The sequence below is a fragment of the Sparus aurata genome, chromosome 8 (assembly GCF_900880675.1).
Source record: "Sparus aurata chromosome 8, fSpaAur1.1, whole genome shotgun sequence".
NCBI lineage: Eukaryota > Metazoa > Chordata > Actinopteri > Spariformes > Sparidae > Sparus > Sparus aurata.
In genome coordinates, this window is record NC_044194.1 from 27,755,470 (window position 1) to 27,761,685 (window position 6,216).

General features: G+C 42.2%; 1 long non-coding RNA gene across 1 annotated transcript; it reads left to right on the forward strand.

Moving 5' to 3' along the window:
* The first annotated feature begins 959 nt into the window (after positions 1–959).
* Positions 960–1,828, forward strand: LOC115586316 (uncharacterized). Its single transcript, XR_003984856.1, has 3 exons — positions 960–1,123; positions 1,435–1,520; positions 1,630–1,828. It is a non-coding gene; the product is annotated as an uncharacterized LOC115586316 (long non-coding RNA).
* The last annotated feature ends 4,388 nt before the right edge of the window (positions 1,829–6,216 follow it).

Sequence of the window (6,216 nt, forward strand, 5' to 3'; positions counted from 1 at the left end):
AGTCGTAGCACAGCATAGTTAAGTTTACAGAGCAAGTCCCACCAGGTGGTGTTAAACATTTTAAATCGAAGCCAGGGCCTCGACTTAAAATGCATTGTTTACTTGGCGTTGTATTAAAAATGCACTGTCATCATTATGTTTAGGCAGCGGAGTGTTGTTAGCAGCTGCTGAATGTAACTAATAAAGTAACTTGTAATCTAACCTAGTTACTTTCAAAAGCAGTAATCAGTTTTTTTTTATTTTTTCAAGGTAACTGTGGCAACACTGATTGGTTCAGAAAACTACAGACAAGTCACACAACCACTCACCAATGGCCGTGATCAAGATTATTTTCCACCCTTGTCAGTGCATCAGGCTATAGTTGGTGATATGGATGTAGAATAACAATAATAAAAATTAAGTCTGTTTATTTGACTTAAACCTGAACTATACTCTCATGGAAATCCCAGAAACTGTTTGTTACTGCTCCCGTTCTTTGGAGCATGTTTAAGTAAGGCCATTCATGGTGGGAACATTAATCAGCGTGAGGTAAGAGCTGATTTTGTACCCTCAGTCTAGGCTATACTAACCTGTTCAATTTGGTACTGCTCCCGTTCTTTGGAGCATAAGTTTAAGTAAGCCTATTCATGGTGGGAACATTAATCAGTGTGAGGTAAGAGCTGATTTTGTACCCTCAGTCTAGGCTATACTAACTTGTTCAAGGCTTTAGTAACACTGTTTTTCTAACTGTATTTTTATACCATTAAAATATTTTAAGAGATTAGGTAGGCAGGCTTATTTGTTCTGTTTGTTCTGGTAGCCTAATGAATCATACCGCTACAATGTGCTTGAACAGTTAGCCTGCTCTCACCTCTCTTTAGTGTTTTTTATAGTTTTTATGTAATGACTTAATGTAATTGTAATACTAAAATCATGTTTTATTCATAGATTACTTTTGAGGACAGCTCACCAGTTGAGATTGCTGTGGCTGAGTGCTCCTGTGTGGCTGGTACTGCTCTCTGCAACCACAGTGTTGCACTGCTATATCAGACCACAAAAATACTCTACATTGCAACTGAAAACAGTACCGCCTGTCCTCAGCTGCACAGAAACAGAGCAGCGATGGCATAAACCGCGAAGACTGGTAAGTACTTAAGAACTTAGGCTAATCACAAATTGTTGATGTTCCACTTATTTCTGAAATTGAATATAAACTCTATCCACCTTGTTTAAAAAGCACAATGAAGACAAAGCAAGCTTATCATTACCAGATCTATTACAGTTAGCTATGGTAGCTTTGCCAATCGCATTAATATGGGGATTGGAGAAACTTGTCCAGCGTCTTGTGAAGGTCGTCTGGTGTATTAGTGTGGTTAGTTGCTGATGGTATGTTATGGTTGCTAACCAACTTTTGTCCTAAAGGTTTGTTTGTTTATTTGTTTGTTTACTTGATAGGGTGTGAAACCAGGCAGGGTGGGAAACATGGTCTTCATCTCTACCAAACCCAAGTCAAGACAGTACACAGCTGCTGATGGTGTAAGGTAATATTCACTGTCAAGTAGTAATGTATTCTGCAGTTATTGTCAGATTCTTTTTCTTTTGAGAGGTATTGTTTCTTTTTTTCTCATGATTACATAACTGCTTTCAAAGGAGCAAGCGCTACAAAGCAGTGCGGGGGGACTTGCCAGACCCAGATGTCTTGAAGGTTGACGAGGCATACCAGGACTTCATGGCAGACCTTGCTCCACTTATTACCACACTCTCCATAAACAGTGATGTCCCCCTCGTCGATTCAGCCTTTGGGTCCGTTCAAGAACGCAGCCCGATTTCATATCAGCACCCAGTGCCAGTGAGTAGGGTCATCATACACCACCCAGATGCACCCCCTCCACCACCCCTGCCGTTAGATGGTCACAGGCTGGACCCAACCACATGTTCCTTTGTGTGCACTCACCAACAACATCTAAATCTGATGTCGCTTAACATCACTTTCGATATGGCAAGATCCATCGAGGTGGCCACAAGGGAACAGAGTGGCAGCGCAGAGTGGCACAGCCTGAGGAAGATGAGGCTCACCTCCTCCAGGTTCCGGGAGGTGTGCCATGTCCGAGGTAACAGCTCTGCAGAGAACCTTGCAGAACGCATCCGCAAAGGTGGGGTTCAGACAGCCTTGATGAAGAGGGGGCTGGCACTGGAGCCAGTTGCTGTTCAGGAATATGCCCACATAAAAAACGTCAGCTACTGGCCATCAGGATTTGTCATCCACCCAGATGCTCCCTGGCTCGGATCCTCTCCAGATGGTGTTGTTTTTGATCCGATGGAGGCACCACCATTCGGGCTAGTGGAAGTGAAGTGCCCCAACGTGAAGAGCTATGTGGACTGCGGGTACCTGCAGATGCAGAGTGGCGCCTTGCGCCTGAAGCCAGGCCACAGCTACTATTGGCAGGTGCAAGGCCAGCTGCTTATCACCGGAATGCAGTGGTGCGATTTTGTTGTTTTTGCAGAGGAGGACGTTCTTGTACAAAGAATTTATAAGGATGCGGAGGTCGCTAGGGTTATAAGAGAGAGGGGGGATTATTTCTTTTTCTATCATTATTTGATCTGATGTTTTAAAAATCAATGGTTCTTTCAATCGGTTCGGTTTCAATCAGTTGGTAAATGTTCTTGTTCTGGTTTTATTGTTCATTTTTACAAATCTATACAAAACCTGAACTAATATTAGGTTTTATGGTTCATCTTTACAAATCTATACAAAACCTGAACTAATATTAGGTTTTATGGTTCATCTTTACAAATCTATACAAAATCTGAACTAATGAGGTTTTATGGTTCATCTTTACAAATCTATACAAAACCTGAACTAATGAGGTTTTATGGTTCATCTTTACAAATCTATACAAAACCTTAAGTGATAATTGTTCAATTGGTGTTGAGATTTCATTATTCAGTTTAACAAATCTCTACAAAACCAGAGCTAATGTCACTAATGGGCCAACAATTGACCTGAGACCATTCCTTTTGTACTGATTGAAATGAGAGCCTGAGCGTAAAAAGCTATGTGGATTGTTGATGAAGCGTCACTGAATAAGTGTTGTTCAATATTAACGTATTAAATTCTACATGTTCTAATGTCATCTCTGGAGTTTTTATTTTCCTTTCAAGTCAGCAAAAACCCAAAGCTAATGTAATGATGACAATGACAAAGAATTGTTTTTTCAGAAGCAAGATATATCTTTTTTTTTTATTTTTTTCAAAATGTTTTTATTGAAAAAAAAAAAAAGTCATATAGTTGTATCCAACAGTGTGAAAAAAGAGACATTTACAACAGTATGTCAACAAATCCCCTGAACTCAGTCCCACCACAAATAATGCTCAGTACAGCATAAAACTTCAGCAGCAGTACAAATAGGGTCCCAGCAAATACTTCAGGGCATTAAAACTCTGCTCGCTTAGCTGGATTTTTATTGTAAAAGGAGCTGCTCTCTAACAGCTTCCTGGGGTAGGGAAGTCCCAACGAGTCGATTACAGAGTGCAGTAGAGTTCTGAGGCTCATGGATGAAAATGTATGATTATGACTCCATGGAAAAGCAATCAAAGTTCATATGTGTCTTACCTGCTAGTTTATAACAGTTATTATCGAGAGAGGACAGGGAAAAGAACGGAATTGAGCATTTCTAACCACACTCGGTAATCGTCGCATTATTTGTGGCTTTTTGATGGTAGTTTCTTGTTGGAGGCGCAGACTGCAGTGTATTGTTGTCATGCTGTCTTTTTCTGAGGTTGCTAAAACTACGTTAATTAGCGGTCTGCTAACTTGAACTCTCGAGAGGGCTTCTTACACAGTTTTACGGTGCATTAGGCCATGGATTAAATTTAGACCGGAATATTACACCTTTAAATTCATTGCTGCCTTGCCCATGTCTTCACTAACGGCCCATTCTGATAATTGACCAGGAAGCAGGCCACACTGAACAGTTCATCAATGTTCCCGCATACAGACAGTGGTATGTCCTTGTCGAACAGCTTGTTCTCTTTCACCCTCCTTATGCACCTCTCCACATGCACTCTCAGACGTGCAATTGACTGTGTCTGTCTGACATCCTCTCGACTCATTTGTTGTTTGTTGCTGAGAAAGGCAGGCCGGTACACCTTACAAGGAGCAAGGTTGTCCACAACAAACCCTTTGTCCACCATGATCGCCATACCTGGCTTCAGCAGCTTTATGATCCCAGACAGCTTGAAGATCTCGCGATCACTCATAGAGCCTGCATACAGTCCAGACACAAAGGTGACAGCACCATGGGGTGCCATGCCAATTATGGCCTTGAATGTAGTGTGCGATTTGTATGTGGAGAAAACCTCACTCTGAAGGAGCAGAGAGGATGGCGTCTGACAGAATATCTCTGTACAATCAAGGACCACCTGTGTGTCAGAAAAAGCTGCAAACTCAGGTGGCAGGTGAGCTCTCACTATCTCTGGAGGAATCCAAAGACGCTGGCTTCCCAGCAGGCAGTACAGGAAGTGAGTCCATGTCGAGATGATCCGACTTGCAGTAGAGCGGTGAATGCTGAACCTCTCTGCAAGGTCCCTGAGAGGGAAACCCACTGACAGGTACATCAGGAACAGCAGAAACTCGTCAATGGGTCTCAGTTTCTGTTGAGATATAAAAACAAAAGTCTCTGTTTAGTTACCTTGGCATTTACATTGTCATTATATAATATAAATCATAAAATAATACCAATATCAGCTGGTTGGCTTTTACTTTTAAATTAGATATAGTTAACTCCACAAACCAACAGGGGCAATTTACGAATGAAAGAGTTTGCATCAAATTTCAGAGTTACAAGTTTTACATATGGATGATGAATAACTCTTACAATTCAGTGTAATGTGGATTTATGTTGAAAAGACGTTTATCTTTCATCATAGCATCTTGCAGAATGTCCATCATGAAGCTCAAAATGATTATGTACTTTTAAATAAGTTTGACAGAACCTGACAAAAGAATGAATCAAATGTTTATTTTCATTAAGATGGTTAAAAAGTAATTTGACGTTAACCTTGCCAATTAATGAATTTAGCACATTAAGGGTATATAATGTGGAAACATCTAGTTTATCTATTTAAAAAGACTACTGATATTTTGACTTTCTGTTTGAAATGAAATGTACCCCTAATTATAGAATGACACTACTATGCACTTCATGTTTCCACATTTGTTACCTACCGTTGTTGGGTGATGGGCTGTGCTGACGCTGGCAGAGGCTGTCTTGGCGCTGGTTATGCGCACCATCTTGTGGATCACAGCAGGTTCAATCAATCTCCAAAAGGCCATGAAACTCCTGTAGGACGCAAACCTGGTATAAAAGCGCACGTCCTCATCTGATGCAGACAGGCGCTCTATGCCAAAACGATGGCGAAGTTTGAGGACTTCCAACTGCTGTTGTAGCTCCGTAATCTGGCGACGTAGGGCTTCGTTCTCATCAGCCAAATTATTCGCCCTCGCTCCTGTTTGTGGGACTACACAGTAGTCGTGATCTGGAGCCATTTCAGTCTCCATCTCTGAGTCCGAGTCTGACTCTGGGGCGGGACTCTCGGCCCGCGGGCGCCGTTCCCAGACGCTCGTTCTGGGCGCAGGTCGTTCATAACCGTTCCATGAAAAGTACACTGGTACAGTTCCCTTCTTCAGCCTCCTCAGCCCCCCGACAGTCACACTGAAATCAGTCTGCTTAAAATGCCGACTACAGACCCGGGTGTTTTTGGTCGGGTTGAAGTCATCCCTCCGGATCTTCTGCATCCACTCAGCCCGTACCGCTCCGTCAACGGGGAATGCATGAAAGCTGACTTCTTTGTTGTAACGCGACGAAACGGTACATAACGGCACACAACAATGAAGTGCGGAGGCTCTCACCCTCTGAAAGGCAAGTCGTCTCTCTTGAATCTTAAACACACTCATTGTGAAAAATTATCTTTCTGCTAATGTAACTCGGTCGCTGTTGTCTCTTGCTCTCGCTCTCTCCCGCTCTCGTACTCTCCCGCTCTCGCTGTCAAATGACCGGAAGTTTTGACCGGAAGTACTGGCCCACACACTTAAGTTGGAAAGTCAGCGGTCGCCATCTTGTGCACGGAGCGAATTGAACTAGCTTAATTCATTACAGTTTACCTGTTTTTACTTGAAGTAAGCTGACGGCCACGCAGTAAAAAAATAAAAATAAAGAATAAAAAAAAGGCTTTGAA